The 15,026-nt window shown below is 43.4% G+C and overlaps 1 protein-coding gene across 2 annotated transcripts in view; it reads right to left on the bottom strand.

The window, feature by feature from the left end:
* Positions 1–13,045, bottom strand: part of ABHD6 (abhydrolase domain containing 6, acylglycerol lipase) — a 62,533-nt gene extending 49,488 nt beyond the window's left edge. Inside the window, exon 1 of one of the 2 annotated variants that reach the window (XM_012789334.3) lies at positions 12,831–13,045. The gene's annotated coding sequence lies outside the window, so the exon portion shown is untranslated. Of the gene's footprint in view, positions 1–1,323; positions 1,342–12,830 lie in introns of those variants that run through there. The other variant, XM_076009048.1, reaches the window with a different exon arrangement.
* Between the last annotated feature and the right edge of the window lie 1,981 nt (positions 13,046–15,026).

The raw sequence follows: 15,026 nt of genomic DNA, 5'->3' as shown, positions 1-15,026 counted from the left end.
AAAGGCCTTCAGCCCCCCTAGTTATTAATATATCGCCGCTATGGCCATTTCCTCCTTTTAACGACAGTTAAACCTCAGCTTGGCCTGGCTACTCCTTCCTGTTTTACATGTCTCAATGTAGCTGTCACTTCCTCCAGGAAGCCTTCCCTAAGCCCTTTTTGGGCTCACACTGCACTGTGGGCTTCTTCTATCAAAACACATATTCATTCATATAACAAATATTTACTGAGCACCTGTTAGGTGCCTTCATGACACTCAGATGTTCCTGCTGCACTGAGTTCTTGGCTTGCTTACCGATCTCCCACTCCAGACATTGGGGTCCAAGGCCCAGCAGGACTCTTTTGGCCATTTAAACCTACCACAGACTCAGCCTCCAGGCCTGAGCCCACCAAGCCCTCCAGGCTGATGGAGCCTGGCTGAGGTGGGCAGGTCCTGAGTTTTATTTTTTTTTTTAATTACAAAAAAATTTCTTTTGTAGAGATGGCCAAGGCTGGTCTCAAACTCCTAACCTCAAGCAATCCTCCTGCCTCAGCCTCCCAAAGTGTTGGGATTATAGGCATGAGCCACCATGCTCAGCCCAGGTCCTGAGTTTTAGAGTGGGACATGGACAAGAAGCCGCAGAGATGTGGCAAAGTCGTTTGTCTGAGGCCACTGGTGTCCACTCTCACCTGTAAAGCCTGCCTTGTCAGGGCAGCTGCAATTCACCTGGGGTTCAGGACAATCTTTCTGGCTTGGAAGCATCTTCCTCTACTTTATTGGCAATGTCATCACTCAAGACTTCAAAGGCTGCGTTTGACTCACTTTAGGGAACTAGTTTCAGTGGCAATTTACTCATCAAAGGGTGGGTTGCTCAGTCCTGCTTCGCTGGCCTTATTTCTGCTCATGGCCAAACTTTAAAGCTTCCAAACCAGCTGTCCACCGAGATCTCCAGAGCAGGCCCAAAGAGACAGCAAGAAATAAGACTGAGCGCTTTTTAATCCCCATGGGCCACTTATTGGCCCTGCAACCTTGGGCTCAGGGAGCATTCACCAGAACAGGAGTTGAGGGGTTGAATAAATGAATAAACAATGAAATTGATGAATGACTTCCTGGAAGACCCCAGCCTGGAAGCCATCAATAAATTTTACCTGGTGTATTTGAAAACTTGAAAACAATTGTCCTTTAGTTTTTAAATTTTCCCTCTCCAAAACCTTAAAAATGGGTAGTTCATCAGTTTTGTTTGGGTTTTTTAAACTCATAGCCCATGGCCCCAGGGGCCTCCAAGAGTCTGCAATTTCTATATCCAGAGGGTTTTTCCCCTCAGAGTTTTATATTTAGACATACCTAGTTGAGCCCCAGGTGGGAGTCACATTCTGGATGAATGTCCTTCACCTGTTGACTGACAGGAGAGAAACCTTATTAGCCCCAATTTTATAGTGAAGCCAGGGAGGCAAGAGGAAATGAGGGAACTCACCTCTGGTCCCTCCCTGAGTCAACGATCACCCTGAGCACTGTCCCTGAGAAATCAGGGTTAGGTGGGAGGCCAGGGAGCAGTCCCAGGGGCTTCCTACTTTCCAGATGGCACCTTTAGTCATCCCAAATAGAAACTCGTAACATCTGATAGGCCTCACCCCAGCATTAGCAAAGAGTTTTGAAACCTCTCCCCTGCCAGCATGTGCAACAGGCTGCTCCAGGCTTCGCCCTGCCACCAAGTCTGTAGATGTTTCCCAGATTCAGCAGTACATCAGTCAGAAGTGAATGGTGTATACGGTCGCCACTGTTTAACACGCACTTACTACCTACAGGGGCTGGCCATCAGATCACTTAGTCTTCCCAACCACCCTATGAGATGTACTAACCCACTTTACAGATGGAAGCACTGAGGCACAGAACAGTTAACTTATTTGCTCAAGATCCCATAGCCAGCACGTAGAGGGGCCAGCAAAGGAGTCATTCATTCATTTATTCATCAAATGTTACTGAGAACCTACTATATGCCAGGTACTCTCTGGATGAATAAAGACACACTTCTCACCTTCAAAAACTTAAGAGTCTATTTACAATAAGAAAATATTAGAGGGGCCAGGTGCAGTGGCTCACACCTGTAATCCTAGCACTCTGGGAAGCCTAGGCGGGAGCATCAGGAGTTCTTGATCAGGAATGCTTGAGGTCAGGAGTTCAAGATCAGCTTGAGCAAGAGCAAGACCCTGTCTCTACTAAAAAATAGAAAAATGAGCTGGGTGTGGTGGTGTGGAGTACAGGTGTGCTCCTGTAGTTTCAGCTACTTGGGAGGCTGAAGCAGGAGGATTGCTTGAATCCAACAGTTGGAGGTTGTAGTGAGCTATGATGAGACCACTGCACTCTAACCCTGGCGACAGCAAAACTCTGTCTCAAAAAAAAAAAAAAATGAGAAACTATTTAACCAGAATCACACACAAACTATGATGGAATTACACAAAGGCCATGTCAGCACATGGAAATGTGTGTAGGAAAAAAACACGAGATACCATATATGTACACACATGTGAGCAGGGCAACACCCCCGCGCTAATGGATCAGTTGCAGGATCCGCTCCCCAAGTGTTTACTGTGTGGTAACTCTGGGCCAACCACTGAGCCCTCCGTCTAGTCTGCCACTCCAGTGTCACCACCTTGCAGCAGTCTTACCGATAATCCAGGCAAACTAATTGTCCCGTCATCCACACCCCTGCGGCACATTGCACATGATGATGTCTTTATTCATTTAGTCAGGATGAGTAGCACAGAACAGGCAATTAGTAATTAGCTACCATGTGCTGAGCTCTCCCTGTGTGTCTCAATGAATACAGCTCCATGCTCCACATGCATCATCCCACTGAACCCGCCCCATCGGCTCTGAGCTGGGTACTATTATTAGCCCCATTTTGCAGGTGATGACATTTTTGAGGCTCAGAGAGGCGAAATAACCTACCCAAGGTCACATAGCTTGTCAATGACACTGCCAGAATCTAAACAAAGTCATTTTTGTCTGAACACAAAATCTATACTCTAACCACTAAGCTACCTGCTGCCTTACAAGTAATGGAATTAAATACCAAAGATATGACAAAGTCTCACCTTAAAAGAGCTTGGACCCAGAAATCTAGGAAATGGTAACGTTTTTAGACCCAAAAACATCCTTCCAAATGTCTCAAAATATTGTTTATTCATTTATTTGTGAATTAAATTTTTACTCAGCAGTTACCTATGCATAGGACTCGAGCTGTGGAAGATGCAATTTAACTCCTTCCTTCAGGCAGAACAGTCTAGCCAGGCATGGTGGCCTGTAGTCCCAGCTACTCAGGAGGCTAAGTGAGAGGATTGCTTGAGGTGAGGAGTTCAAGACCGGCCTGGGCAATATAGTGAGACCCCCATTTAAAAAATTTTTTTTTGAATTTTTTAAAAAAGAACAGTCTAAATTATATACACCTTAAAAAAAGAACAGCAAAAGTTATAGCAAGAAGAATTTATCACAAGACAACAAGTAACATAAGTCAACATATGTCATATATACGACATGATCAAAGCAAGAAGGACTCAACGGTCAGGAAGTTCTAAAATTGTAATTCAGGCCGGGCGCAGTGGCTCACTCCTGTAATCCTAGCACTCTGGGAGGCTGAGGTGGGCGGATCGCTCAAGGTCAGGAATTTGAAACCAGCCTGAGGGAGACGCCATCTCTACCAAAAATAGAAATTAATTGACCAACTAAAAATATATATACCAAAAAAAAAAAAAAACTAGCCAGGCATAGTGGCGCATGCCTGTAGTCCCAGCTACTTGGGAGGCTGAGGCAGGAGGATTGCTTGAGCCCAGGAGTCTGAGGTTGCTGTGAGCTAGGCTGACGCCACGGCACTCACTCTAGCCTGGGCAACAAAGTGAGACTCTGTCTCTAAATAAATAAATAAATAGTAATTCTTACTGTATTGATTCATTTGTTGAAAACTCCACTTGAGCACAGCGCTGGACGGGAGAACATGCTGAGGAAGGAGAGCAGTGTGCCCGCCTGCGTGCACACTCTGGTAAGCTCAGGCTTTCCAAGCGCCTGAATAGAACCTGGAAGGAGACGTTTGTCTCCACCAAATCTCACGAGGAAATTTGATCCCTAATGTTGGAGGTGGGGCCTAAGGGAAGGTTTTTGGGTCATGGTGACAGATACCTCATGAATAGATTATTGCCCTCTCTGGGGAAGGGGCCCTGAGTTCTCAGGCTATTAGTTTCTGTGACAGCTGGCTGTTTAAAAGCGCCTGGCACCTCACCACTCTCTCCTGCTCCCTCTCCCCACACACGGCTCCCCTTTGCTTCTGCTGAGAGTAGAAGCAGCCAGGCCCTCATCAGATGCTCAGTCTCGAACCTTCCAGCCAGCATAATCATGAGCCAAAATAAACTTTTTTTCTTTATAAATTACCCAGTGTCAGGTATTGCTTTATTGCAACACAGACTGAGACAGAAGGTCATGGAAAATTTCCAAGTGATTAACATGGACGTTTAGCAAGAGGCAAGGCAGACTAAAATGCAGAATGGCTAGGACTCAAATGTGAAAGACGGAAAAGGGTTAATTTAAATACAGATTAGGAACAAGAAGATGAATAAAAAAAGGAGCTAAACATATGGAATGTTAACAAATGGCAGAGGGAAAGCCAAACTCCCAGTGCCCTATTTCACTTCATCTTCATCATGGAGAGAGGGCATCCATTTAGTCAGATCAGAACATCACAAGGAGGCAAACTGAGCTCTGGATAGGAAGAAAAGATAGGGAAAGAACACCTGAAATTTTAACTTGTTTCAAGTTATCAGATCAAGAGAAATTACTGCCCAGAGTCCCAAAAGGATATTTAGGTATGATCTCAAAAATATATTCAGTGATCTTCAAGGAATTATGCTAGAAGACTTTAATTAATGAGAGTCCCATTTCAAATACAAAAGAAAGATTGACACACACATCTAGAGACCAAGAGGTATGGTATTGAATTCTAGCAAGGTTCTGCACCTGATTATTAAACTGAAACAAAAGAGATGAGTACAAAGAATGCATATGGATTTACTGTGAATAAACACACCAAAGGAATAATTTTTCACAGTTACTAGTATAAATCAATCTGGAGACTGTTGTAGGAAATTGTATACAGAATCTTGACTCTCATTGGCTTTGGACAAAGCATTTTATAATCTGTTTATAGGTAAAAATGAAGAAATCTAGACTTCAAAATATCACAGTTAAGTGAATTCACAGAAAGCTAAACAACAGTGGCCAAATTTTGTTTAATCTGACAGTATGAGACTGGAAGCAATTTTCTAATGGAGTGTTCCAGTTCTCAGTCCTTGAAATTTTAAGAAGAATTTAGAGGCTGGGCGTGGTGGCTCTCCCCTATAATCCTACCACTCTGGGAGGCTGAGACGGGTGGATCTTTTGAGCTCAAGAATTCAAGACAAGCCTGAGCAAGAGCAAGACCCTGTCTGTAATAAAAATTAGAAAGAAATTAGCTGGACAACTAAAAATATATAGAAAAAATTAGCCGGGCATGGTGGCGCATGCCTGTAGTCCCAGCTATTCGGGAGGCTGAGGCAGGAAGATTGCTTAAGCCCAGGAGTTTGAAGTTGCTGTGAACTAGGCTGATGCCATGGCACTCTAGCCCAGGCAACAGAGTGAGACTCTGTCTCAAAATAAATAAATAAATAAATAAATAAATAAATAAATAAATAAATAAATAAATAAATAAAATAATACATAACTTGAGTTCAGAACAAGGACAGAATTATCATGCGGACAACAATAAATTAGGAAAGAGTTGGCTGGAGTTAAGGTATTCTAATACCTTTCATCTGAGTAGGAAGGGAATAGAGATACTAAACTCAGCCTTTGTTAAACATGTATGGTAAAATGTCAGTGATAGTCATTAATTTAAAACAAATAATATATATAACTTTCATATCAGTAGAAGAGGGGAGACCTGAGACCATGGAAGACTCCACGGGAGGAGGTTGTGTGGGAGAACTGGAAGCAGAGATCACCCAAGTAGCCTGGAGACCAGCAGCAAGGCCCCTACCTGACAGCTTTTCCTGGAAGCAGAGAACAGAACTTTGACTCCTGCTAACGGCATTGGTGGTGCCTGAGGGCAGGCTTACCCAACCCAGCTCCACCCAGACTCTCTCCCAGACCAGCCCTCACTGAGGGGGTGAAAAGGAGGCACCTGGAAGTCCCAGGGCCCCACCAACCACCTTAGGCACTAGAGTGCCTCTCCAGAGGAACAAGAACTGGATACAAAACCCAAAAACAACAGTGTAGCCTGTTCCTCCGAGCAAGCACCACCTACTGACAGGGAGGACATTCTGCACACCCTTTTCACGGCACCTACTGACTCATCATATAGGGTGTGGTTGAATCTCACCCACAGACACCACCTACCAGCTCAGAGACTAAACAGGACGTGTCAGTACCCAAACAGAAACCTAAATGCAAGAAGCAACAACTGATCCAGATGGGAAGAAATCAGCGAAAGAACTCCAGAAATAATAACCAAATGGAAAGCACACCCCTAAAGAGGAGCTCCAGCCCCTTAGAAATGGACACCAACCAAAATCAGGCCACCAAAAAGACAGAAGAGGAATTTCAAATGTGGATCATAAGAAAATTCAATGATGTGCAAGAACAACTGGATAACCAACACAAAGACTCCAGGACCTGGAACAAAAATTCACCAAAGATATTGATACAATGAAGAAAAGTTTAACTGAACTCCTGGAAATGAAGAATCAATTCAGGGAACTACAAAACACAGTGGAAGGCCTCAAGAATAGGGTAGATCAAACAGAAGAAAGAAACTCAGAGATTGAAGATAACACCTTCTAATTAAATAACTCAGTCACAGAGATAGAGCAGAGAAACAAGAGAAAAAAGCAAAGCCTACAAGAGATGTGGAATTATGTGAAGAAACCTAATGTGAGGGTCAAAGGGTTACCAGAAGGGGAAGAAGACAACACTCAAGGGTTGGACAAGCTATTTGAAGATATAATAAAGGAAAATTTCCCAGGCCTCGCTAAAAATCTCAATATACAAGTTCAAGAAGCTCAGAGGACCCCTGGGAGATTCAATGCAAACAGGAAGACGTCACAACATGCAGTCATCAGACTGACCAAAATATCACCTAAAGAGGCCCTTCTAAGAGCTGTAAGACGAAAGAAGCAAGTAACATACAAAGGAAAGCCAATCTGAATAACGCCAGACTTCTCTACTGAAACTTTACAAGCAAGGAGAGACTGGGGCCCCATTCTCACTCTTCGGAAACAGAACAATGCCCAGCCTAGAATCTTATTCCCCGCAAAACTAAGTTTTCTATTTGAAGGAGAAATTAAGACATTCTCAGATAAGCAAAGACTGAGGGAATTCAGCAAGACAAGACCAGCCGTTCAGGAAGTACTCAAAACAGTGTTACCCACAGATCAGCACAGTAAACACTCACGAATGTAAATCTACTCAAAGCTAAAGATGAAAGCCCAGACACTACAATGGCTCAAGAGACAAAACAAAGCAACAAAGTTCAACCCAACATAATGAACAGAAATATGCCCCACCTATCAGTTATCTCAATAAATGTGAATGGCTTGAACTCCCCACTCAAGAGAGATAGGCTGGCCAAATGTATAAAAAAACACAATCCAAGTATCTACTGCCTTCAGGAAACACATCTAACCTGCAAGGATGCAGTTACACTAAAGGTAAAGAGGTGGGGAACAATATTTCAAGCAAACAGAAGCAATCACAACAGCAACAACAAAAATAAACAAATGGGACCTGATCAAATTAAAAAGCTTCTGCACAGCCAAAGAAACTGTCAGGAGAGCAAACAGACAACCCACAGAATGGGAGAAAATTTTTGCAATCTAAACATCTGATAAAGGGCTGATAACTAGAATCTATTTAGAACTCAGGAAAATCAGCAAGAAAAAATCAAACAACCCTATCAAAAAATGGGCAAAGGACATGAACAGAAACTTCTCAAAAGAAGACAGAATAATGGCCAACAAACATGAAAAAATGTTCAACATCTCTAATCATCAAGGAAATACAAATCAAAACCACAATGAGATATCACTTAACTCCAGTGAGAATGGCCTTTATCAACAAGTCCCCAAACAATAAATGTTGTGGTTGAGGAGAGATAGGAACACTCCTACAATGCTGGTGGGACTGCAAACTAGTTCAACCTCTGTGGAGAGCAATATGGAGATACCTTAACGCGATACAAGTAGATCTACCATTTGATCCAGCAGTTCCACTACTGGGCATCTACCCAAAAGATCAAAAATCACTTTATGAAAAAGACACCTGCACTCAAATGTTTATAGCAGCACAATTCACAATTGCAAAGCTGTGGAAACAACCCAAGTGCCCATCAATTCATGAGTGGATTAATAAAATGTGCTATATGTATACCATGGAGTACTATTCAGCTTTAAGAAAGAATGGAGATATAGCACCTCTTGTATATTCCTGGTTAGAGCTGGAACCCATTCTACTAAGTGAAGTATCTCAAGAATGGAAAAACAAGCACCACATGTACTCACCATCAAATTGGTATTATCGGATCAACACCTCAGTGGACATATAGGAATAACATTTATCAGGTTTGGGGCAGGTGGGAGGGGGGAGGAGGGGAAGGGTATATACAACCACAATGAGTGAGATGTGCAACATTTGGAGGATGGTCACGCTTGAGGCTCTGACTCGCTGGGGGAGGGGGGCATGGGCAGTATACATATCCTTAACACTTGTACCCCCATAATCCTCTAAAGTAAAAAAAAAAAAAAAAAGAAGAGGGGAATGGCACAAGCCAATAAGGAAACAAACAGAAAACACCAATGAACCCAAAAGAAGTATATAGAAAAGTGAAACAAAAATGGATAGTAAAAATAAATCCAGATATAGCAATAATCAAAGTAAATGTTAATGAACTAAACTTATCAGTTTTAAGTCAGTAACTGACAAATTGGATTCAAAAGACCCGAGACAGTGATTCAAGATGCACTCCTAAAAACAGGAATTTGAAAAGATTGAAAGTAAAAATGTGGAAAATGATATACCTAACAAATACTATCCAAAAAAGCTAGTATAGCTATATTAATATTAGATAACATAGACTAACATAAAACACTACTAAGGATGGAGAGGATCACTACATAATAATAAAAAGTTCAATTCCTCAGCAACATATGTCAGTTTTAAACTACAGAAAAAGGCCGGGCGTGGTGGCTCACACCTGTAATCCTAACACTCTGGGAGGCTGAGACGGGCGGATCGTTTGAGCTCAGGAGTTCGAGACCAGCCTGAGCAAGAGCAAGACCTCATCTTTACCAAAAAATAGAAAGAAATTAGCTGGACAACTAAACTACAGAAAACATAAGTCCTAGAATTATTAATGAAATTGATGAAATTTTTAACCAAAGGAAAACATCAAGCCAGAATGTCCTAGCAGCAAGCTCTCTAAACTTTCCAGGAATATACCATCCCACTCATAGCTCTTCTGGAAAATGGAAAAAGAGAAAACACATCCCAACTCACTCTATGATGTTGGCACAAACTAGATACCAAAGCAAGACCAGACCAACATCACTCATAAATCACTCAAAAACTAAGAAGTAAAAATTCTAAATGAAACATTAGTAAATTGAATCCAGCAATATATAAATATAAATATATATCATAACCAAGTTGGATTTATCCCAGGAATGCCAGGTTTGTTTAACATTGGAAAATACTTTCTTGAAGTAACATATTAAAGGAGAACTATAAGATCATCTCAATAGTTGTAAAAACATGTTTTTATAAAATTCAACATGTCCCCATAGTAATAAACTCATAGCAAACTATAATAAGAACAGAAGAGAATTTCCTTAAAAGTCATCTACCAAAAACCTATAACAAATATCATTCTCAATAATGAAAAGTTAGAAATGTTTCTTTTGAAATCAGAAACAGGACCATTGCAATCAAAATTTCAACAGGGCTTTTCAAGGAAGATGAGGAGATGATCCTAATATTCATATGGAAGAGCAAAGGTCCAAGAAGAGCCAAACCATTCCCAATGAAGAATGAAAAGAAGATATCAAGGCTTCTAAAAACACCAATGGAACAGAGTAGAAATCATAGAAACAGACTCATGCACACAGAGAAACTTGATTTATGACAGAGGGAACAATTCTGATCTCTGGGGAAAGGGAGGACAATTTGGTAAAAAGTGCTAGGATGATTGATTATTCATATAAAAAATATGCAATTTAACAACTCTCTCACCCACCCCACAAATCAATTCAAGCTGGATTAAAGACTTTAATTTAAAAGGCAAAACTTTAAACTTATAGAAGACAGTATCAGAGATCTTGGAGTCATCCTTGGGATCCTGGAGTCATCCTTGCCAACACTTGGCACCATTAGACTTTTGCTAATCTAGTGGGTGTGAAATGGTAACTCATTGTGATCTTAATTTTCACGTACATGATTACTCATGGGGTTAGCAATTGTTCATGTATTTATTTGCCATTTATGTTTCCAGGTCTGTGAAACACCTGTTCATGTCAATTCCCCATATTTCTTATTTTTTTTTCTTTAGAGACAGGGTCTCATTCTGTTGCCCAGGCTGGAGTGCAGTGGCCTGATCATAGCTCACTGTAGTCTCCAACTCCTGAGCTCAGGTGATCCTCTTGACTAAGCCTCCTGAGTAGCTGGGACTACAACTCCTGCCTCTGCGCTCGGCTAATTTTTCTTTTTACTTTTTTGTAGAGGCGAGGTCTTGCTATGTTGCCCAGGCTGTTTTGAACTCCTGGCCTCAGTGATCCTCCCGCCTCAGCCCCCTAAAGTGTGGGGATTGCAGGCATGAGCCACCGTGCCAGGCCAATTCCCCATATTTCTAATTGTCCTTGTTTTGATAATCTATAGCTATATGTGTGGCAAATATCTTCTCCCAGTTTGTGTCTTATCTGTTCAATTTCTTTCGTGGTTTTGGATAAACAGACATTAATTTTAATTTAGTCAAATTATCCGTTATGTTTAGTGCTTTAGTTTTGTTTAAGAAATCCTCTCTTGGGCCAGTGCAGTGGCTCACGCCTGTAATCCCAGCACACTGGGAGGCCGAGGCAGGCAGATCACTCGAGGTCAGGAGTTCGAAACCAGCCTGAGCAAGAGCGAGACCCTGTCTCTACTATAAATAGAAAGAAATTAATTGGCCAACTAATATATATAGAAAAAATCAGCTGAGCATGGTGGTGTATGCCTGTAGTCCCAGCTACTCGGGGGGCTGAGGCAGGAGGATCGCTTGAGTCCAGGAGATTGAGGTTGCTGTGAGCCAGGCTGACGCCATGGCACTCTAGCCTGGGCAACAGAGTGAGACTCTGTCTCAAAAAAAAAAAAAAAAAAAAGAAATAAATCTTCTCCTACTTCACACAAAGCCCATAAATTGAGGATGACAGAGGGGACTGGGCCGCCGATAATAAGCAGAGGGCAGGGCACAGCAGGGGACACAGACTCCACGTGTCCCAGTCGCCTGAAGACACCTCAGGTGGATAGTGGGCTCTAGATTTGTAAAGCTGGCCCTGCCACTTACTATTAACAGATCTCTGATGATCTAAAGCTCATTTTCTCCACCTATGAATCAAGGATGATGACAAAGAGTTAACGATGGCACCAACTCAGGGGGCTGCAGGTGAGCACTGCTCGTGGCAGAGAGTGAGTGTGCATAATGCTAGCTCTTAGTGTCACCGTCCTCTGTCCAGCATTTACTGGACTTGTCCAGTCCTGAGACCTGCCTTTGAATAACTGAAGGTCAGTCAAGAAGGAGACTGTGAAGACTCTAAATGCAAGTGGGGCGTTGGTGGGTGAAGGAGGCCGGCAGGTGTGTTCACACATGCTGAGTTCTTCTTGCCAAAGAAACACGTCTCTCCAAGGCTTTGTGCTGGATGCCCCCCAGGCTTCATTTCAGTCTCGGTATCACCCATGTCATTGTACCAAGACCTCTCCTTAGCTGTCCCTGATGTCTCTCCTGGGGCCTTTAAGCACCACACCATACAGCCACTTAAACATGAACATCTGGATGAAACTTTCAAAGATGCATACCACATCATGCCGTTTAAATCATGATGCTTTCTCATGTACCTAATTTATCAAAAGGATGGTGCATCCTCATTTGTTCCCATTTTGTCCCTTCTTTGAGCTGCTGAGGTATGTGGGGAGCTGGGTTACACATTTATATGGATGGATAATGATCTGGTTATCCGTCGGGCAGTTTCCTGGTGCCTGGGTTGGAGTTCTAGGAACTGGGAGTAGAAGATACCCAGTGGGGCCATGAACAGGAGGAACCAAGCTTGGTCATCTCTACCCAGTGGCACAGAAATGGCTGGAACAAGCCAAAAAGTCAGAAGTGGGATAGACACTGGGACAGGCAGAGAGCTGGGGCAGCAAATCTAGAAGGAAAAGGCAGCTGTGGAGAATAGACCAGCTGTCACCTGCTCCTTACTGTTAGTTCTCAAGTGCATTGTTCTCATTTAAAGACACAGGGTGGGCACATGGCAATGAACTTCTGGCGTACATTTCTTCATTGCCCACTCTGGACCTGGCACTGTGCTTTGTATGCATGGTTTTCATCTTCACAACAACCACTGAGTGTGAGTGCCATTATTTCCACCATTTAACCATGAGGAAACTGGGCTTAGAAGTTAGGTAACTTGCCCAAAGTTTCAGAGGCAGCAGTTGGAGGAGTAGGGCATTGTCTCCTAAATCCAAGCACTTAACCGCAATCTCCCATGGGACTCGATGGGACTCCTCCCAGGCCTTTGTGCAAGACTCACGTTTTGTAGGCTGCCGTGGAGATCCACTGAAGTCATGAATGATAGAATGTGCGTCGGGGAAGCTCAGGAAACTTCTGCTGAGGGTCTCTTGCTTAAGAAATGCACCTCATTTTAGTGATGGCAGCTCCGCACCGTGGTGGCTGTGTTTGAACATGGCCTGGTTGGCTATGATTGGGTTTCCATGGAAACACAGCTGCCACTGACTTCTGCTTCCAGCTGCTTCCAATCTCTGAGAATTAATTTCAAACATAGTTTCAGGACTCGTTCTGCACTATATTTACACATGAGCCTTCTAAGGCAGTGCAGAGTAACACGGTGGGAGCACAGGATTTGTTCCCTGGCTGTCCTGACTCTGCCATTTACAGAATGGACACTCATGACAAGTTGTTCCCTCTCTCTGGGTCTCAGTTTACACTTCTGTAAAATAGGCCTATTATAGTACTTACCACATAAATTTGTTCTAAGTATTATTAAATCCCTAAACAAAATAAGTGTTAGCTATTATCATTCCTCTCCCACCTGCCCATCCCCCTCCCGCTGCCCCGTCCCAACACTGCTACGAGCAGTCCCTCCCGGTCTGCTCCCACCTGTTCTGATGGAGCACAGAGAGCCCAGCGTCTGGGAACTGCTCTGGCTTTGGCAAACCGGGATGGTTGGTCACCCTCCCCAGCCCTGCAGCCAGAGAAGCCACAGGAGTCCAGATAGAATGGTGGCCAGTGCAGCTTGAGATGGTTTGAATCCAAGATTTACATTGTTAATTCAAAATTGTGAGGGTTTTGTGGCCATTGGATAGAGAATGGTAGTTCAGGCACATAGACAAGAGACAACCCAGTGAAACCAAATGTAAGTCCAATTAATTATTTAGTTTTGAGCCCTGAAGGGCAGGAGCTATCTCATCTTTGTTTCCCTCTCCACACTTAAAAGGGTGAATTGTTAATGAGTGAATAACAATTCTCCTAAAAACCCACAAGGCACAACTATCCCAAGTGCCAGGCTAGGAGCTGCTTGTTTCAACAAATTCCCAGGGCTGATTTCTTTTCTTTTTTTTCTTTTCTTTCTCTCTCTCTCTCTCTTTTTCTCTCTTTCTCTCTCTTTCTTTCTTTCTTTCTTTCTTTCTTTCTTTCTTTCTTTCTTTCTTTCTTTCTTTCTTTCTTTCTCTTTCTTTCTTCTTTCTTTCTTTCTTTCTTTCTTTCTTTCTTTCTTTCTTTCTTTCTTTCTTTCTTTCTTTCTTTCTTTCTTTCTCTCTTTCTCTCTCTCTCTCTCTTTCTTTCTTTCTTTCCACAGTCTCACTCTGTTGCCCAGGCTAGAGTGAGTGCCGTGCGTCAGCCTAGCTCACAGCAACCTCAAACTCCTGGGCTCAAGCAATCCTCCTGCCTCAGCCTCCCGAGTAGCTGGGACTACAGGCATGTGCCACCATGCCCGGCTAATTTTTTCTATATATGTTTAGTTGTCCAGCTAATTTCTTTTTATTTTTAGTAGAGATGGGATCTCCCCTTTGTTCAGGCTGGTCTCAAACTCCTGAGCTCAAATGCTTCGCCTGCCTCGGCCTCCCAGAGTCCTAGGATTACAGACGCGAGCCACCATGTCTAGTCAGGACTGACTTCTTAAGGCTGTATGTTATGCATGACACTGGCCTGCATCTAAATCTGGTTCTGAGATGGCTTTGGAGTGGGCTTTGCCTCTGGAGGGGAAATCCCATCCTGGGAGTGGGATTTCTGCCTGGAGAGTCATTCATGGGTCACAGTTAGGTTAAGGATTGACACCTTCTGCTCATACTGCTCTCCTCACCCGTCTTTGGCGCCCGTGTGGTTGGGTGGATGTACACATAAATATGTAATGCCCCAGGAGGGTGCCTGCTTCCAGGGGGCACCACACGATCTACGGGGTCCCTACTCACAGCCAAGTGCCCCCAAGCTCTCTTGTTCCTTACGTATGGGGCACGCAGGGTGTTCAGAATATGGGGAGAAAACTTGCTGGGAATCCGGCAGGCGGGGACATGCATTGTTCTCAGTGTTCCGAGCTGGAATCACGGCAGGGCCTTGTCACTGTTGTGCGCCAGAGAAGAAATGGTGTAGGAGAGTGGCCGGATGCTCACACTCTGGCATCAGTCAGAGAGGCCGTGCCTCTTACCAGCTGTGAGAGCTGAGGCAGGTGACTTACCCTCTCTGAGGCTCAGTTTCCACAACTGTAAAATGA

The sequence above is a fragment of the Microcebus murinus genome, chromosome 1, assembly GCF_040939455.1.
Source record: "Microcebus murinus isolate Inina chromosome 1, M.murinus_Inina_mat1.0, whole genome shotgun sequence".
Taxonomy (NCBI): domain Eukaryota; kingdom Metazoa; phylum Chordata; class Mammalia; order Primates; family Cheirogaleidae; genus Microcebus; species Microcebus murinus.
The sequence above is the reverse complement of the archived record's forward strand: the minus strand, read 5'-3'. Positions and strand labels throughout refer to the sequence as shown.